General features: G+C 45.5%; 1 protein-coding gene across 18 annotated transcripts in view; it reads right to left on the bottom strand.

Moving 5' to 3' along the window:
* PPP6R3 (protein phosphatase 6 regulatory subunit 3) overlaps positions 1 to 20,657 on the bottom strand; it is a 140,005-nt gene that overhangs the window by 83,998 nt on the left and 35,350 nt on the right. For all 18 annotated transcript variants that reach the window (XM_045066044.1, XM_045066050.1, XM_045066056.1 and 15 more), the window contains exon 2: positions 10,883 to 11,034. The gene's annotated coding sequence lies outside the window, so the exon portion shown is untranslated. The remainder of the gene's footprint in view (positions 1 to 10,882; positions 11,035 to 20,657) is intronic.

Raw genomic sequence — 20,657 nt, 5'->3', positions numbered from 1 at the left:
AAATTCATGGCAGGGGGAAGGCCCTGGTAACAGGAAGAGCTGTTCAGAAGGTGCAAGGATAAGCTTAGGCATCAAGCCCTGGTCTCGAAGGGCCCTGCAGGGATACAGTGCAGAGCAGCACGGGCTCACTGCAGAAGCAGAGACAGAACCAGTGGGTCTTAACAGAGATAAACATACTTTAAAATATCTACAGTAATGGTGAGGCAACATATTTTAATAACATATGGAAAGAAACAATTCTGGGCAGAAGCAGAGGAAAACGACAGAGGAGATGACATGTAAGCGTGGCAGGTCATCTTCAACAGAGGCTGGCCTCCTACAAAGGCCAAGGGAGGGAGAGGTCTGACCTGCTCCGGGTATAACCAAGTGTTTGGGTGTAACTGAAATATGGGGCCAGGGAGGGGGTGCTGAAGACAAAGAAAGGGCTAATAAGCAGAAGGTCAGTGCGTACCGCGCATACAGAACTGCCTGCAATGCAACAGACCAGAGAGAGAAGTCTAAAAAGGGAGCAACCCATCCAGAAGCCTGTGTGAGAACGCACAGAAAGTGGGGAGCCCTGCACAGCCTCCACTCTGAAAATCCCGGTACCCCGAGAGCTTTCCCACTAAACTACCACTCCTCCCACAGCACCAACCACAGTTCTGTCTCTTCAAAGCCCAACTTTCATTTTTCTTCAGTCTTGGCTATACTATGTGGTATCAGATGACAAAAATTTATGGCTTGCCACTGCCTAGGAAATACACAAGCTTCAGAAAGCAAGCATCACCACCACACTGGAGTGTCTCCGAACCCGGCACTCAGATGCTAAGGGCTGGGAGCAAGCTGCAATCTGACCACCCAGGTCCCCTTTGCATAAAAAAAGCCAACTGCCCGGGCGCCTGGGTGGCTCAGTGGGTTAAAGCCTCTGCCTTCAGCTCAGGTCATGATCCCAGGGTCCTGGGATCGAGCCCTGCATCAGGCTCTCTGCTTGGCAGGGACCCTGCTTCCTTCTCTCTCTGCCTGCCTCTCTGCCTACTTGTGATCTCTGTCAAATAAAATAAAATCTCAAAATAAAACCCAAAACCTGCCAACCTGGGAAAACCCAGTCTTACTTCTGTCTCCTGGTCCACATTAAAGCAAGTACTGTGCATATCTATACACACGGTCATCACGAAAACACAAATGTGTAGGAATTTCTATACATAATTTCCGCAATTTCAAAAACTTCAGTCCAGTATATGTAAAGCATAATATTTTACTAAGAACAAGTTTTGTGGGTCTTTTCAAAGTGAGACTGAGGGGTTGGGGAGAAAAAAGACAAGTAATGAGGGGGACACAATGGTAACCAAGTTCTTCCCAGAAGCCTTGTTAGAGATCAAAGAATAAAGGCAAGGAAAACCCAGCTGCATCCAGGTGGGGTGTGTGGTGTGTGTGTGTGTGTGTGTGTGTGTGCGCGCGCGCGCGCGTAAGAAAGAGAGGAATAGGGATGGGGGAGAGAGTGCACACACAAACAAGCCAAAGGTAAGAGATACAATCAAAGTCACATCAGAGAATTCTTATGGGATCTAACAGTGGATTTTCCATCTGAAGCCCCAGGATTCTCTGAAACTCTGAAGCCAGACAGAAGAGTCAGCAAATCCGAGTCAAACATTAGAGAGCAGCAAGGGCGTGGATGCTCTCTTCCCCGATGCTGACCTCCAACTTCTGGGGAAGCCTAAGAACATTAAAAGGAAGACCAGTAAGTTCACTCAGCACCAGTCAGACTGCTGTCTCAAAATTAAGTGTAACTGGCAGAAAACCAGAGGCACTGACAGGGTGCACGGAGAGTCACAGCTTTTCATGCCCAACACTGGAGCAACAAGAAGACGAAGCACATGCAGCCCAGCAGCTTCCAGAAGTTCCTAGTCCACAACGTCAGCGAGTTGGAAGCACTGCTGACACGCACCCAGCCTCACCTCGCAGAGACTGCTCACGACGTCCCCTCTGAAACCACAGAGCCACTGTACGAGCAGCAGCTCGGCTGGCCCTCAAAGTCACTTGTCCCAGTGCCAGGCTGCGCAGTGAAGAAAAGGAACGGGCAGCTCCTGTTCAAGCTGCATTTGTGTTCATAAAACCAGAAAACTACAGAAAACAAACAAAGGGATAAAGAGGGGCAGCAGTGAGCTCGCTGGGCACAGAACAGCGGTGGCCATGTGACCATGTGACCGCGTGACCATGTGATGGGGTGACCGTGTGACCATGCTGAGGAGAGCCATGGCCGACTGCGGCCTGAGCCCAAACGAGCTGCTACAGCATAGAGAGAAGCAGGTCCAGAGATGCAGGAGACTGTAGTAAGCGCCACATGAAGTCACGTTACTGTGGGACCAATAAGCAAAGCCACCTCAGAATAAAGTCCGAGATGAATCCGGTCTAGGACCTCGGGAGAGCTAATCCTGCTGCAGTCGTCTGGGGCAGATACCCCTTTGCCAAGTACTGCCACACCTTGCCCTGGGGACGAAGAGACTGCCAGCCACACGGCTCCTAAAGAGATGACCAGGTAAAAGTCCTCGTCACTTGGGGGATAAAATAACCAGCTTTGCTGGTTTTAAAGCTCTTCTGTAATATCACCAAACATAAAATGAGAGCCAGTGAGTGAAAAACACAGATGATGTGCGAGCAGGAGAAGCACGAACTCATTAAAGATCGAGCTAAAGGTTACGGCCATGAATACACTCGAAGCCCTGAGGCAAGAGGAACTCTGGCCAAAGTCCGGATGACCCTGCCCGAGAGGACCCACCCAGGAAAGGAAGGCGATACTAAGTGGCGGCTGTGCTGCTCCATACATCTCAAGTCCGTCCGATAGAAAACGCGTGGCTTCATCTGGGCTGACATGGAGCCTCAACAGGAAAACGGAAGGATTACACAACCTTCCAGATGTTTACTGGATAAACAGAATTCTCCACTCCTCTGGCAACTCCAGCAAGACGCAATAAAGGACAAAGAAAAAGAAGAATGCCAACAAATGTACGAAAAGAGAGAAAACAGAGAAATAATTCAGTAAGTCCAGCATCCAAGTTACATAAGTTTTAGAACATATCACAATCCACAACCACCGGCCTCATCAAAAATACCCTTTTTCCCTCCGAGTGTACAGAACAGGACTCTCACCTGCTAGGACCTCCACATCCTATCACAGTGAATGGTGGAGCTGACCTTCACGGCGCACTGTGGTATTCCACAGTATCAGGGATAAAAGCATTATATTTTATCTCAACTTTTCTTGTGAGAAAAAATACTCAAATAAGGACTGAAAATCAGAATGGTATCAGCTTCCTCAACAGCAATTCTAGAAAAGAGCACTTTCAGACATGGAAGGTTGGAAAGATTTATTCACACTTTCTCAAAAAGCTACCAGAAGACGGGCCGCACTGAGGCACGGCAGTAAGCGGGCAGGGGCGCCTGGGTGGCTCAGTCAGTTGAGCGTGTGACTCTCGATGTCGGGGTTGTGGGGTCAAGCCCATGTCGGTAGTAGAAAGTACTCAAAAATGAAATCTTTAAAAAAAAAAAAAAAAGCATGGGACTAGGCCATGAGAGGAAGACATGGAACACATGGAACCGGGGATCCTACACATCGAGAAGCAGAGCCAACTGTCAGAAGAAAAGCTGGGGGGCGGGGGAGTGGAGGGCAGGGGACACCGGCCACTACAGAGGAATCCGCCCGGAGGGAGGCATGCCTGACGCAGAGGGCTCTGAAAAGGATGTGTCCACACAGGCGATCTATGCACCAGACACATGTGACCACGCTGAGAAGAATTTTACTAATTAAGTCAGAGACCTAGGGAATAATTCACCAAACTACCCATACTTCCACACTGATTTTATCCAAAGTTGAGCTTTAACTATGTTGGAAGAGGGAGGAAGGAAAGAAGCTAATCCGTCACCTTCACTGTTAGGTCAGCCAGGTTAGGAACAGCTACCTGCAGAATGCAAGCCAAACATCAAGGGTTTGCAGGAAACAAACAAACATGAGAAAACACTAGGAGATAAAGGTCCTGGCCCCTAGTAAGTAACTAAGGGATGAGGACGAGAAAGGGTCAGAAAGATGCAGATGACAGTTATTTTTTGCTGGAAACCTTGTGGTGCTGTTGGGCTTTTGCCACCACGCACCTGTATACACTGTGCACCCAAGCACGGGAAGACACTGCGGGGAAGGAGAGCCGACAAGAGCGCTGAGCACGATCCCTGGCACACTTGATAAGGCTCAGTCTGAAATCAAGATACCACGAAAAATGAGCTAACCTGACCGTCATGTGGAAAGACGGGCAACAGCTACGTATACATAAGAGTCTGTGTGCAAAAAAGCAGCAAAGAAAAAAAGAAGCCAACCAACCAGCCGGCAGCAAATCCCACAATGGTACCTCTTCACCCGTAGGTTCCTTTTCTCACCCTGTTCTTTCTACCACCAGCATGTGAGCCAACTCCAGAGCCCGGGGACACCCAGGGAACAGGAATGAAGTTGCCAAATCTGGCCTGCCACCCATTTTTATCCAGCCCCTGAATAAAGACTGATCTTCCTATTTTTAACTGAGGGGGGTCAGAAGAACAGTATTCCATGACTTGTGAAAATTCTTTGAATTTCACAAAGTTTTCCTGAAACCTAGCCACACCATGCATTTACATCCAGTCCCTGGCGGCTGTCACACGACGAAGGCAGAGTTGAGGGTGACAAGAGACCACATGCGACACACCCATCACTCCGCACCGCAGCTCCACCAGACGCCTTCCGGATCACAGTGACACCCTCAGAACTCCATGGTGCCTTGAGGGCCACTTGCTGCAGTGCGACATTTTGTTATCATCCTCGCATCCCCAACATGTCAAAACAAGAAAAGAACCACTGGACTTGGACTGCTGTGCCTGTCAGAAACGTGGGGTGGGGATTCCCGGGTCACGGAATCAGACGACGCATCTGCCGCGCAGGAGCACCGAGCAGGGCCAGGGCGGGGAGCCCCCTTGCACACGCCGCCACCCGCAGCATGTCCCCACATAAACACCCAAACATCTCCACTGGAGTAGCTCTTAACAGGACAACTTCACAGAAACAGAAGAAGATGATGAAACTTCAAGCGAAGCTGGTCTCCCAGTGGCCTGAAAGCCAAGCGCGGGGCAGCCAGGGACAGTTTTCCTTCGAGTTTGTGCGCCCGATGCAGCCCCACTGAGGAGTCTGAAATGGTGACAGACGAGGCTTCATGCACAGCCCGCATGACAGAGCCACAGGCTGAGCGTTGAAAGAGAAGCGGAGGGAAGACAACGTTGCTACAGCGTGCAGAGGAGTCTGCTGTGACGGGCGACAGCGGACAGGGGGAAAATTATGCGTAGAGCAAAAAAACGGCTTAATCGGACAAATTTACAAAACTTGTGAAAATGTACTGTTTAAAGCTCATAGTTCTTTGTATTTTCATCAACAGCTCCTTCGAGAGGTTTTTTAAATTTCCTCACCTGTTACTGAACCGGTAACGTCAACAGTGAACTTCATTTACTCTGGCAGACTCTAGCACCTGCAAGCTGTGTAATGGCTTCTCAAGGGATCATGTTTTTTGCAACTTTTTGAGCCCAGGGCCAAGACTGAAATTTTGCTGAATAAGCAGAACAACGCTCAACCGCTATCACTAAATGCTGAGTGGCTCTGGAAATTGGCCTTGCCTGACATCTTGATGTTTCTTGGTGAATTCAACCTAAAACTGCACGGCTGACCAGCACCCATCTGCCAAAACCTTCTGCTGTGGTGAGGTCATTTCAGTACTGACTTTGTTAGGATCATAAATTCAAGCTGCTTCATACACTTCCCACGCTGTCAGAACTTCAAATTGAATGACATCTCTGTCCCCATACAGATTTGCGATGGTGACATTTTCTGAGCTCAAACTACAGTTAAAAAGCATTTTTCAGAACTTAATGCAAATGTAAAGGAAAGTTTCCTATTCCAAAGTTCATACAGCTATACAAATGAGGATTTTCCTAACCGTTCTCTGGAAGTAATTAACCTACGATGTGACAACCTGCTAAAAGGCAAACAGCAAGAGGAGAATCTAAAAGAATTCTATAAATGCCTTCCAAGTGATGAATATACATGCTTGGAGACTGATACCAGAATGTGGGAGCACCTATTTGTGTAAAAAGACATTTTCAAAGATGAAATATGTAAAATCGCATTATAGGTCACCATTAGTAGATTAGATGAACATCTGTAGTAGAATTTGAGAGGGGGAGCTCTGGCTACGAACACCATTTAGGTGAAATGTTATCCCCCTAGAAAAAGAATTCCATTCTTCTCCTTAGTTGATCTGTATTACAAAATATTGAACTCTAGTATTTTTTATATTTTTAATTTCATCAATAAAATCTGTAAAAATTTGCTCTCATTTTATATATTTTTTTAAAGATCTTATTTATTTATTTATTTAAAGATTTATTTATTTATTTGACAGAGAGAGAGAGAGAGAGAGAGGAGGAAGCAGGCTCTCTGCCAAGCAGAGAACCCGATGTGGGACTCGATCCCAGGACCCTGAGATCATGACCTGAGCCAAAGGCAGAGGCTTAACCCACTGAGCCACCCAGGCGCCCCTAAGATCTTATTTATTTATTTAAGAGAGAAACAGTGAGAGAGAGCATGAGAGTGGAGAAGGTTAGGGGGAGAAGCAGACTCCCCGTGGAGCTGGGAGCCCACTGTGGGACTCGATCCCAGGACTCCAGGATCATGACCTGAGCCAAAGGCAGCTGCTTAACCAACTGAGCCACCCAGGTACCTTGCTCTCTTATTTTATAAATACCTATATAATATCCTCTCTTTTGCCTCTTGCTCTCAAAACCTAAAATATTTCCTATCTGGGCTATGACAACCTCTGGTCTAAAGGACCCTATATTTAAAATGCTGCTCCTCTCTGGGAATCCTTCTCTACTGGTTTTAGGACTCCTCGAGACTATTGGGTAACTTCTTTTTTTTTTTTTTTTTTTAAGATTTTGTTTATTTATTTGACAGATCTCACAAGTAGGCAGAGAGGCAGGCAGAGAGAGAGGAGGAAGCAGGCTCCCCGAGGCAGGGAGCCTGATGTGGGGCTTGATCCCAGGCCCCTGGGATCATGACCCAAGCCGAAGGCAGAGGCTTAACCCACTTAGCCACCCAGCCTCCCCAACAGGTAACTTCTTAACAAAAGAGTTCACTTGGCATCAGACAGCATCTGACGAGCAGAGGAAAAGGGGGGGGACAGGAAAAATATAGCTAATTGTAAGGAACTGTTCCACAGTTTGCCACGGCTAAGAGTCTTTGTCAGCAAAGAAAAACAAAATAAAATTTAAAAAGAGAGAGAAAGAAAGGGAGAAAGTCCTAACTATAACTGTTATCCTGAGAAATGTTTCTGAAATTTTAGCCCTACCACTAAGCAATTAATGATACCTATTATGTAAAAAATAATAAAGATATAAAGTAGGGGGCGCCTGGGTGGCTCAGTCAGTAAAGCATCTGCCTTTAGCTCAGGTCATGACCCCAGGGTCCTGAGATCAAGTCCCGGGTTGGCTCAACAGGGAGCCAGCTTCTCCCTCCTCCCTCTGCCTGCCATTCCCCTTGTTTGTGCTCGCGCACGCTCTCTCTCTCTGTCAAATAAAGAAATAAAATCTTGGGCAGGGGGAGATAGAAAGTAGAAGTCAAAACTCCTTGTTCCTGGAATACTTAAATCTACTCAAAGAGAAAAAATAATCCTAAAATAATTTAATGAGATATGCTAAGAGTTCACAAAAGAGTGGCCACAGAGGAACTGGAACAATACAGAAAGATTTGACAAAATAAGTAGAAAGAGAGCAGAGGCCTAGTAAAAGAGGAATCAAATGCACATAACAATAATAAAATCCTGCGGCGCCTGGGTGGCTCAGTGGGTTAAAGCCTCTGCCTTCAGCTCGGGTCACGAGACCCTGGGATCGAGCCCCGCATCCCCCGCATCCGGCTCTCTGCTCAGCAGGGAGCCTGCTTCCTTCCCCCTCTCTCTCTGCCTGCCTCTCTGCCCAACTTGTGATCTCTGGCTGTCAAATAAATAAATAAAATCTTAACAAAACAAACAAACAAACAAATAATAATAATAAAATCCTAAGATGGGGGAGCAAACAAAATGGGTGAAGGGGTAAAAAGGTAGACTTCAAGTCATAAAATAAGGCATGAAATGTAATGTCTGGGGGCACCTGGGTGGCTCAGTCGCTTAAGTGTCTGCCTTTAGCTCAGGTCAGATCCCGGGGTCCTGGGACTGAGCTCCACGCCAGGCTCCCTGCTCCGCATGGAGCCACTTCTGCTTCAGCTATTGCAGAAAACTAGACTCCTTTCCTTGAGCCACTATCTCAAATAAATAAACCCCTCTATCTCAAATAAATAAATAAATAAAATCTTTTAAAAAGAGAAAAAGAAAGAATGCAATGTACAGCACTGTGACTGTGGTTAATAATATTGAATTATATATTTGAAAGCTGCTACAAGAGATCTTAAAAGTTCCCATTACAGGGGTGCCTGGGTGGCTCAGTCAGGTAAGCACCTGACTCTTGATTTTGTTTTTTGTTTTATTTTTTAAGATTTTATTTATTTATTTGAGAGCAAGCGTATGTGCTGACATGCGCATGAGCAGGGTGGTAGGGGCGGGACAGAGGGAGAAGGAGAATCCCAAGCAGACCTCCCGCTGAGCACAGAGCCCCATACAGGGTTTGACCCCGCAACCCCCCAAGATCATGACCCAAGCTGAAACCAAGAGTTGGATGCCAAACTAACTGACCCACCTGGGTGCCCCTGCTTCTTGATTTTGGCTCAGGTCATGATCTCAGGTTTATGACATCAAGCCCTCCTGTTAGGCTCCACAATGGGCATGGAGCCTGCTTAAGATTCTCTCTCTCCCTCTTTGCCTCTTCCCAGAGCCCTCTTAAAAAAAAAGTTCTCTTTACAAGAAAAAAAAAGTAACTATGTGATGCTGAATATCGACTTGACCTACTGTGGTGATCATTTCAAAATATATACAAATATCGAATCACTATGCTGTCTGCCTAAAACTCACATGTAATATGTTAACTATATCTCAATTTTTACAAGCTATGTGTTGTATTATAGAAAGAGCTTTCAAAATCATTCTTTGAGGGTCAGCTGGGTGGCTGGTGGGTCAGCCACGCAGCATCTGCCTTTGGCTCAGGTCATGATCCCAGTGTCCTGAGATCAAGCCCCACACTGGGTTCCTTGTTCAGCGGGAAGCCTGCTGCTCCCTCTGCTGCTCCCTCTGCTTGTGCTCTCGCACTCTTTCTCTCTCTCTCTGACAAATAAATAAATAAAAATCTTTAAAAATAAAAATAGGGGCGCTTGGGTGGCTCAATTAACTCAGAGGTTAAAACCTCTGCCTTCGGCTCGGGCTATGGTCCCAGGGTCCTGGGATCGAGCCCCGTATCAGGCTCTCTGCTCGGCGGGGGGCCTGCTTCCCCCTCTCTCTCTGCCTGCCTCTCTGCCTACTTGTGATCTATCAAATAAATACATAAAATCTTTAAAAAATAAAAAACAATTCTTTGAACTCTAAGGTCACAATAGAAAAGTGGGTAACTTACAATTTACAGAGAACAGTTTAAAAAAACGTAAAAAAGATGTCCAACCTGTAACATAACCAGCTGAATTCAAGCTCGAGGTCTCTGTGGGCCCTGAAACTAGTGCCTCCTCCTCCCATCACCGCCGGCTCTGAAGCCGCTGATGAAAAAGGCAAAGCGCATCACAAACCGCCTTGTTTGTGGTTAGTGGTCCTGATGGTCTGACCACAGTTCTAAGTACATGGTCCTGACCTTCTCCAACCTAAACCCTCAGCTTGGGCTGAATTCTCCACACAGCCAGGCAGGTGGGAAACAGAAGAGGCTTTACCCACAGGGCTGGAAGGGAGCCCTGAGAGAGAAAGAGAAGGAACAACAGCAGGACCAAAACCAAAACAACAACAGAGTCTCACCAGACACGGTGCCAAGAGATGAATGAATACTTGGGGAAGAATCTTCTCCCTCTTTTTACAGAATAATACAGAGAAAAGGCTGGAGAAGTCAGATGTGTCAAAGAATCTTGACTCCCTGGCCCAGGAGGTGCAGCTTGGCCGGAAGCCCAAAGGGAGGCGGGGAGGGGAGGCGAGGAGGGGGAGGCGGGGAGGGGGAGGCCGTGGGGGGAGAAGCAGGGCCTGCCGCAGCGCGGAACGAGTGTCTCCCGAGAGAAGGAAGCCTGAAGCGCAGGCCAGTACGCGGTTTATGCCCACGGTCTCCTCAAGACACATGGAGCAAATGAAGACGGACGAACGTGTCCCGTTCGCCTACTGAGACGCCGTACTGAGCACTTCACTGAGAGCCCCGGCACCATGGCCGCTTTCTGCGGGGCCAACTGTCAAGTACACAAAGTCAACCTCTGGTCTCTAACAGGAAGTTTCAGTGACGAGGTCTCAGATGAGAGCGGTGAGGACCTGAGAGGAGTCAGAAGGCTGGCCAAATGCCGGAGATGGCCCGCGGCCCGGGAACCACCGAAACAAGCCACCCGGGCTCGAGCCCGCCCACGCGCTCTTGCAGGCGCCTAGAAGCAGCAGCGGAGTCTCCACCAGCAGTCTCTGTCCGCGGGCTCCCTCCGCTTGCCAGGCCAGGCTTATCCTTAGCACCCAGATCAAGCCCTCCAAGGAAAAGAGGAATCCCACGGATCGGGTGCTGCAGATTCCAAAACGAGCCAGAGCAAACTGCGGAGGCTGCTACTGAACTTCCTAAAAATACCATAGGGCCTCGGAACCACACGCTGCCTGGTCTAGCCCTGGTCGACCTCGACTCCAGGGTCTCCAACAGAACGCTGCTTTCCTTGAGCAACTATGAAGGAAACTCCTGATCATCTTAATGGTCTCACCTTTCAACCAAGTTTAAAAATTAAAAGAAATGTTTTCTTCTCTGTGGCTCCTTGCCCATTACAGGTTATCCTGGTACCCGGTGTCTTCCAGTTCACTGCATTAGCAGATTAGCCGGAGTGAAGCGCGATGTGGAAGCGGAACAGAAGCTCTCCTGTAAGGAAAAAAGAGCATATGTTCACAGCGTGTTCTGTTTTGGTCTGATGACAGCTGCCGTTAAAGAGGACCCTGGTTGAGGGTCCTGATTTCACATAGAACTGCACCTCAGAAAATTGGAAAGTTCTAGTTAGCTGAAATTTTTTCTATGTGAAAACAGGAAAGAAAAGCACTGTCATCCCTCTACCTCAGCTTTCATTCTACACGAAACAATAGCCCAGAAATAGAGACATTATAATAGCATTATCACTGAACAAGTAAGGAAAACATATATATTCTTATCTTTATCTTATAAAAACATGAATGATATTTTTTTAGAAGATTTTATTTATTTATTTGACAGAGAGAGGTCACAAGTAGGCAGAGAGGCAGGCAGAGAGAGAAGGGAAAGCAGGCTCCCCGCTGAGCAGAGAGCGATGCGGGGCTCAATCCCAGGACCCCAGGATCATGGCCTGAGCGGAAGGCAGTGGCTTCACGCACTGAGCCACCCAGGCGCCCCGTCAATGATATTCTTAATCAACATAGGGCTGACTGTAACGGCACCACACTTTAAAATGCTAAACCAAATTTTAAAAGTAGCTGAGTTAGTCCCCATATAATACCTCTAAACACCATAAATTTCACCAGGAAATGTAAGCAGAATATTGAGGTCACTGAAGTACTAACGACAGCCAAACTCTGTCTTTAGGGACACCTGTGTGGCTCACTGGGTTAAGCGGCTGCCTTCGGCTGTTCGGCTGGGGTCATGATCCCAGGGTCCTGGGACTGAGCCTCCTCTAGAGCTTCCTGCTCAGTGGGCAGTCTGCTTCTCCCTCTCCTTCTGCCCCTCCCCCTGCTATGGGCTTTCGCTTGCTCTCTATAAAATAAAATAAATAAAATAAATTGTCTCTACTGTTAATTAATCAAACGCTGCACATGAAAGGATTATAAGCCATCTTCAAGGCACTTCACTGATAACACTGCACTGAAAACAACAAAATCCTAAACTACAGACAATATGCTAATTAAAAATCCTAGAAGAATGCAGTCTACATGACATCTCAAAACATATGCTGTATATTGCTGCGTTTCTTCCATAAACTCACTACACTCAAGTCAATGTTTTCCAACAAATAAGGTAATAAACAGAAACAATGCTGACTGCTGACTACTTGTTAAAACAATAAAATGAACCAACCAAAACAGTAACAAACCCAGGTCAAGAAAAGATTATTTAATTCTAAACACTTTGCCAGTCAAATGCTTTCTGAACATACACTTGAAAAAATGTAATTGATCATCTGAATTTTTGCTTTAAATTATGAGAGACCATGTGCCACCACCGTGATACTACAATCCTCATACAAGACCAGGTTAACATGTCATTGTAAAAAGTATATCACTAAATGTTGGAGGTATCTTGAGCCCCATCCCAACTGTTCTGAGTGCTCAGGGTTCCAGATCCTTTTAAGAATCTGATGACTTTACATGCTCCACAAAAAACACATTTACGGCGCGCACAACACACAAAGTTTAGCATTTAAATTTGAGTGGTTGTAGGATCATCAAAGACAATCTGCAATTGTTTCTTCTAATAGCCAAGACCACCCACTGCCCCCACTTGTAGGTGGGACTCAGGCTCCCAGCAGAGTTGCAGCGACCTGCTGGCCTCACCAAGTGGCACGCTCCCATCTGGGGAAGCCAAAAGACAAAAGTTATCAAATGTGCTCACAGTTTATGAATATGGGCGCTCATTACATAGTAATAAGTGTGCCGAGACTTAATCTACTTTTCTGGAGTAGGGACTCTGTGTAATTGCTCATACTTTATCCATTTAGACTACTTAAGGAAAAGTGAGGCCTATAATACTGATTGTAAAAAATATGGTAATTCTAAAGTGTGAGAATATAAGAAACAAGACCAAACAAAGGAAAATAGATTGCAATGGTGTCCGAGTGCAGTAGTGGGACTCCGGAGTCGCGAGTGTATACTGAATACCCCCTGAAAACCTCCAGGTCTACAGTGAAAAGACTACTCGGGGTGCTTTGACTTGTTTTTTAAAGACACAATACACAAGGACCAGGAGAAGGCAACAAAACTGGACGTGCTACAATGGAGCAAAAGGAGTACTGGCTGAAAAAGTTACTCAAGTTACTCACCGAACACGCAGCTCCCTGATATCCCCACCCTCTTGCCCCGAGCCGGCCCAGCCCATGCCAGGCCCCTCGCGGTGAAGCACACTGGGAGGGCCCAGGTCAGCACAGCTGGGGACAGCCTGCCACCTCAACGGACGGGCTGTGCGAACTGCAGGGTAAGCGCTGAGACAGGCACACCCCACTGCTGGCTCAGCTCCAGCCGGACTCTCCTCCCAGGCTGACGATCCCAGCCAGGCCTAAGACAGGAATGTCTCCTGTCTTCAGAGTGAGCTAAATAACCTTTTGAAAAAAGAACCTGAAAATACTGATATCGGGGACTTCCCAACCAAAGAAGCACTGCTAGTCACTGTGCTGGAAAATTCAGAGCCAATGAGCCCCTCCCATGATGGGAGCCTCCAATCTACCACTCTGAAAAACTAGTATTTAAAAAAAAAAAAAACAACTTTTCATCACAACTTTGCTCAACAGCTACAAGAGCAATACAAGAAGCTCGCACTAAGCCTGCCCCTCAGCTCACAACAGATCGCTGTGTCACTTTTGCTCGGGTAACCCCCCTCTCCACCAACACCCCCTTCACAAAGACCCCAAACGTGAGAGCTACTGCAGATGACTGACCTTTCTGCCAAATGGTTCAGCACGTATTTCCTAAAAACAAGGACACTAATTCACACAGCCACAGTACACCTATCAAAGGAATTTAACACAGTACTTGTTGGATTAAATACTTCATATTCCAATTCTGCCAAATGTTCTGTAATGTCCTTCGTGGCAAACCTCCCTCACCGTCATTCAGGATCCTGTGCCCCATCTCCTTTATTTCCTTCTATCCAAAAAAGTTCTGCATCATTTCTTTGTCTTTCCTTGCACTGACATTTTTGAGGAATACTGGGTATGCATTTCTGGTAGGAATAAATGAGGTTTCGCTGTTCCTAGACTGTAACATTAAGAGGACAGCATGTGTCCTATTACTGGTAAGCGTTCTGACCACTGGGTTAAGATGGTATGTGCTGTATTTCTCCACCATAAAATAACCATTTTTCCCTGAGTAATCAATGAGTAAATAACCTGTGGCAAGATATTTTGAGATTATGTTTCTTAAAACATTCACTCAGTAGTTTTACTACCCACTGACAATCTCTGTCTGAATCAACTGTTCTCTGATGGTTATTAAGTGATTTTTTGTGTGTGTAAGTCTACAGTTCCTTCCTCCATTAGATGACATTCTAATTTTAGTAAGGTATGCCCCTTTCTTCCCACTCATCCTTTAATTCCTTAACATATGGACTCACAGATTCTTATTAATACCATTATCGACTGATGCTCAAGCGGTCCCACATTCGGCCAGCGACAGTCCCTTCAAGCAGACTCCCATGTGCTTTTCATACTTTTTGAGCACTTCCCTATTTCCTGGCATAAAAACATGTTCCAGATTCATCCTGAACATTCTCTGCCCCAGCTCTGAAATCATCCATTTCTCCAAGGAGCCTCACTTCTTTCAGTGGAGAATGTGATGTAGAAATGAAGATCTAAGAGCCAAGGAGGTCCACGGACAGCAGAGAAAGCTGGGAGAGATGATAATTTCATACAAATCAACTGTATGTACTGTGGGTACATATCCCTGACTTTTATATATGAAGGAAAACCCAAGATCACCCGATATCTTAGGAAAGCCACTATCATCAAAAGTCAAGGGCAAAACAAACAGAAAAGTACAAGCTGGAGGAAAGATTTACCTCCTACACAACTGATTCAGAGAAGACGCAGAGGAGAGGCTGTGCTGCACTGCCACAGAGGCAGAACTGCAAAGAACACAAAAGAGAACAAGGGACCAGGAGAGAGGCAAGAAGAACCCCTGGGATCCAAGGAGACAACCGTGTCCCACCAGGGAAGGAGAACCAGCCAGACTGGAGCAGGAAAGAACTCTTCAGAAAGATAAGGCTGAGAGAATACCAGAATACCTAAACATCGAACTGGCTAAAAGTCTGAGGCTAAAGTGGTTAATGTTTTTTTTTAAAGCCATGGGGCAGGCACATAGCTGGCTCAGTCAGGGGAGCATGTGACGCTTGATCTCAGGGTCAGAGTTCGAGCCCCACGCTGGGTCTAGAGAGGACTCCAACAAATACATAAAATTTTTGTGAAAAGTAATATACTTCCAGGGAAAACCAAGTTATTTAGGAAAAGTATCTGTAATTCACCACTTAACATATAAATAGCATACAGCGTCATAATGATTAAACTAAATACTGATTTAACCCCAACTGCGGTGAAATTATCTTGGAAAGATGGGGAAGTGAGAACGGGAGAGGGGAGAACAGAGAGCTAATCCCGACCTTCTACAGCTTTTCACAACAGGAAATCAGTAGGTACGCTTGAAACTTCAAATAAATAAACAAACAGATAAATAAATAATGAGCATACAAGCACGCAAGCATGAACTTTCAAACATGCTCTTCAGGGACGCCTGGGTGGCTCAGTTGGTGAGGCAGCTCAGGTCATGATCCTGGAGTCCTGGGATCCAGTCCCGCATTGGGCTCCCTGCTCGACGGAGAATCTGCTTCTCCCTCTGACCCTCCCACTTCTCATGCTCGCTCTCTCTCTCTCAAATAAATAAATAAAATCTTTAAAAAAAAAAAAATGCCCGGGGCACCTGGGTGGCTCACTGGGTTAAGCCTCTGCCGTCGGCTCAGGTCATGATCTCGGGATTCTGGGATCGAGTCCCACATCGGGCTCTCTGCTCAGCAGGGAGCCTGCTTCCTCCTCTCTCTATGCCTGCCTCTCTGCCTACTTCTGATCTCTATCTGTCAAATAAATAAATAAAATCTTTTTAAAAAATTAAAAAATAAAAAATAAAAATAATAAAAAAAAATTAAAAATGCTCTTCAGATACAGGGAGGTAAATATATGTATTTTTTAGTGGGCTAAAAATGGAGTTCAAAGAATTACAGGAGCCTTTGGGAAAAGAGGACAGGGAGGCTACAGGAGGCTGCTTCTCCCAGCCTACGGCTCGAACTCGCTGACTCTTAAGTATAGACGTGAAACACTCCGACAAAATGATTTCTTTAAGAATGCTAAACTGGGAAAAGGAATGACGCGTTGAGACCAGGCAGCCGTAACAGCAAGGCGCCAGCTCGGGCCGGACTCTTCTAGCCTGCGCGTCCAGCCATCTCCTCATCTATGAAATCGAGAGTTGGGCTACTTCATTCACTCTAGAGTCTTCCTGTCTCAGTAATTTATGACTCTAACATAAAAACAAAGTAATCTAGGCCTTAAATACGGTGCCAGTGGCTACGGGCATGAGTTGATTAAATTCCAGAAAGCAGGACTGGGTGAAAAAATAAATGGGGAGACGAGTAAAATGGGGGGGGGGCTTAAAGCCCCGGGGTACGGAGCGGCTGCTGACGGTGAGGGAGGCGTGAGACCTGCCCGCACTGTTTAGGGAATGAAGACAAAAGAGTTCCTGATCCCAGCCTGGAAAGAATATCAACAGCATCCAAACAAGCGACGACACGAGACCATGGCGGGGAAAGCTAAGTACGCCAAAGAGAGGTGTTTCCTTTGCAAGTTAAAACGTACAGATGATGGCGGAACCCATGAGGATGAGGAAAGGTGGTTTCCTCAAAAGAGAGGAGCCTCCCCAGGTAGTTAACTTGTAGGAAACCCTGAGTTTCACATAATAAGAAAAGGGCCTGGCCAGAGACATGAGTGGGAGCACCACCACAGTGTGTGGAGCTAAAGGAGGAAAAGCAGGGATTTGCTAGTAAATAATGTAACGGGAACTCGAGCAGGTGATGTCCCAGTCCATTCAGGCCACTGTCACAGAATACCGTGCTGGCGGCTTATAAACAAGAGAAATTTCTCACAGTTCTAGAGACCGGGAAAGTCCAAGATCACAGCATTTGCAGATTCAGTGTGTGGCAAGGACCTGCTTCCTAGTTCACTGACAACTGTCTTTTTGTTGTGTACTCATGTGAAAGGAAGGGGACAGCAAATCTCTAGGGTCTCTTGTATATCGCATTCACAAAGGTGCCAGCCTCATGGTCTAATAATCACCTCCCAAAGGTCGTCCCCCACCAACACCGTCACACTGATGAAGTGTGAAGATTCGTTTTCAACATGCAAATCTTGAGGGACACACACACTCAGTAAGAGCTGGCGTCATTACATTCATTATTCCCTCCGAGGAGATGGATCCTCTGGGACCCCTTCTAAAAGGGAAATCAAGATTTTAAAAAGAGCTTTTTTTTAAAATTTTTTTTAAGATTTTATTTTTATTTATTTGACAGAGAGAGATCACAAGCAGGCAGAGAGGCAGGCAGAGAGAGAGAGGAGGAAGCAGGCTCCCTGCTGAGCAGAGAGCCCGATGCGGGGCTCGATCCCAGGACCCTGAGATCATGACCTGAGCCGAAGGCAGCGGCTTAACCCACTGAGCCACCCAGGCACCTATTTGATTTTTTATACATTTTTATGTTTTATATTTTTACACACTTTTATATTTATTTTTGCCAACAGTTCCTTAGAGGAGTTGCATTTTCTTCAATAGCCATACAATCCAATCCTACCACCAAACATCTCCACTTTCAATACTCTGACCAAGGCCAATAAGGAAAAAGCAAGAACAATGTAACTATAAAAATATCAGTCAGAAATGAGGACTGGTTTAGTCTAAAACAGTGAAAAAACAGATTCTCAACTCAACAGTATCTAAATATGTACTTGCTTAGTCACAGAATTTGAGAACAGCACGAGTGAACATCTACCCTTACAAATCCTGTGCTGTTATACAAGAGCTTTCGATCCTCGCAGGTATTAATTCCTATTTTATAGTTGAGGATAATAAGAAAGAACTTACTCCACATAAACCTTATGTAAACCTTATGTGGTGGTAGTGTTGTTTTTAACTCATCTTGGGAAAAAAGGCAAAGAAAATCTCTCTGTGCTGTCATGTTGATTCCAAGATATTTATTCCTCACTGAGGCAAATTCACAAGAGGAAGCCATAGCTCTTACAGAACATGCAAGAAAGCATGTTCTCCTGTATCACACACCAAGCACGAACAATAAACATCCTCTCAATTACAAACAGGTGATACACCCTAAAGCCTGAACACATAAAAGCAAGGAACTCTACTTCTGCCTAACGTCAGGAAGCCCGCAGGTAGAGCCCTCAATGAGAGCAGCATTTAACACGGATCCTGACCCCGTTTCTGCAAGTGCGCTCGTTCATGTTCTCCCAAACATCCACGTCCAAAGAGATTGACTATAAAGAGATGGGAAATCAATCCACCTCTCTGAGGTCTTATTCACCATTTTATCCTCATCGCCCAGCACACTATGAATAATTTATAAAGTCCACAAAAATTTGAATATAAAAATCATCCAAAATGAGCACATAACTCATAATTGGGAGGAAAAAAAACCTAAATAAATACTTTGGATGACTTCAAGGCATCTTTCAACAAAAATTTAAACATATATTTGCATGTAAATATTTATATTTAAATACATATATCCACACACATAACTCAGCTGATTTCAGAAACACTAATGATTTTAATACAAGCCATGGCAAGAACGCCAAGACTTCTAAAACATTAATCAAAAATCACTATCGTGGGGGAAAAAAAATCACTATACCGGACACCTGGTTCAGTTGGTGAAGCATCTGCCTCAGCTCAGGTCCTGATCCCAGGGTCCTGGGATCAAGTATATCAGGGTCCTTGAGCAGCAGGGAGACTGCTACTCCCTTCCCCTACTTGTGTGTGCGCTCTTGGGCCTGCGCACGCACACTCGCGCTCGCTCTCTCTCGCTCTCTCTCTCTCTCAGACAAATAATCTTTAAAAAGAAAACTATACCAAGAATGCAAAAAAAAAAAAAAAGACTTTATTAAAGTATAAAGCATCCAAGGTAAATCCATAGTACCACTTTTTAAAAACAAAAATCACATGTGAAAAGTACTTTAGGTAAAAATTCTGGCCCCTGACTGGATCACACCACAGTCTGGCTACGCACCCTCATGGGCACCCACATCTCTGCAGTCATGCATGAAGCCAACCCAATCTAACTTGCTATTAAAATGATGCCAAGTCAATAAAATTAGCACCCAAAGTACAGCCCAGAGAACCAACTTGGCCTGTTACAACAGTGCGGAGATGCAGAGCCATGGTATAGAAGAGCACACAATCCCAACTGGCCAGCTGTATTTAACTGGCTCAGCCATGATAAACGATCAAGTTATATTTGATGCAAAAGTTGAAATTTCGGGGCACCTGGGTGGCTCAGAGGGTTAAGCCTCTGCTTTCAGCTCGGATCATAATCCCAGGCTCCTGGGATAGAGCCCCACATCAGGCCCTATGCTCCACAGGGACCCTGCTTCCCTTCCTCTCTCTCTGCTGCCTCTCTGCCTACTTGTGATCTCTGTCTGCCAAATAAATAAATAAAATCTTAAAAAAAAAAAAAAAGGCGGAAATTTCCATAATCCAGATTATAACTGCAAGAAATACATCAAAACTTTTTATAGGGAACCCTGGTAACCAAGTGATTAGTAAGTGAAAGAAAAGTTCAGAGACTGAAAAGTGGGCTAAACACCCTGAAAGTGAAAGAATTTGTCCACTGAAAACTCAACCCAAGAATGGGATTTTCACTGGCAAAACAAGAAACAGAAAAAGAAATAATAAAGAAAAGATCTTCAAAAAGATTCTTGATTACTTTCCTAAAGAACAGACTTAGTATGAACCAAGAAAAGGCCACAACCAGCTATAACCAGCTATAACCCCATCAAAAGCTCCAAGAGAACATTTCTCCTCCTAGCTTTGAACAAAAGCCTAATTTCTAGTTGGCCATTCTAATCCTACTCATAAGCCTTGGTTTCTACCACAATGCTTCTGCAGTTCTCGAAACAATTGTTTTTAAAAAGGTTACGAGCAAGGCGCCTGGGTGGCTCAGTCCAGTTAAGCATCTGACGCTTAATCTCAGCTCAGTCTTGATCTCAGGGTCCTGAGTTCAAGTTCCATTCTGGGCTCCAGGCTGGGTATGGAGCCTACTGTAAAAAAAAGGTAAGTGCCCCAGAACTGTGCTGTCCAATACAGTAACTACCAGTCACACATAGCTATTAAGTACCTGGAATGTGGCTTGTAAGACTAAGAAACCAAATCTTCAATTTTGTTTTAATTTAAATAGCCACACTGAGGATGGATAACGAATATTATTATACAAAGCTCTACCGGACATCACTGCTCTGACTCACCTTAGAATCAAAGTACAGAATAACTCTTTATGGTCTATAATCTTGCATGAGTAAGTTCTCATCTCCAGGCAACTTTCTCAACAACAAAATAAATGTTAAGGGGGAAAAAAAAAAAGAAGTTCAGCTAGATTATCTCTGTGACTGTAAATAATTTAGGGCTGCATGTGAACTATCTTCATTAGAAATGTGGCAACGTAATGACAACCACACCTCCCTCAAAATCACAGCAGGTTACTCCCACTGG

This window comes from Mustela putorius, unplaced genomic scaffold, assembly GCF_011764305.1.
Source record: "Mustela putorius furo isolate JIRA1106 unplaced genomic scaffold, ASM1176430v1.1 tig00000127_pilon_pilon_pilon, whole genome shotgun sequence".
Classification (NCBI taxonomy): domain Eukaryota; kingdom Metazoa; phylum Chordata; class Mammalia; order Carnivora; family Mustelidae; genus Mustela; species Mustela putorius.
The sequence above is the reverse complement of the archived record's forward strand: the minus strand, read 5'-3'. Positions and strand labels throughout refer to the sequence as shown.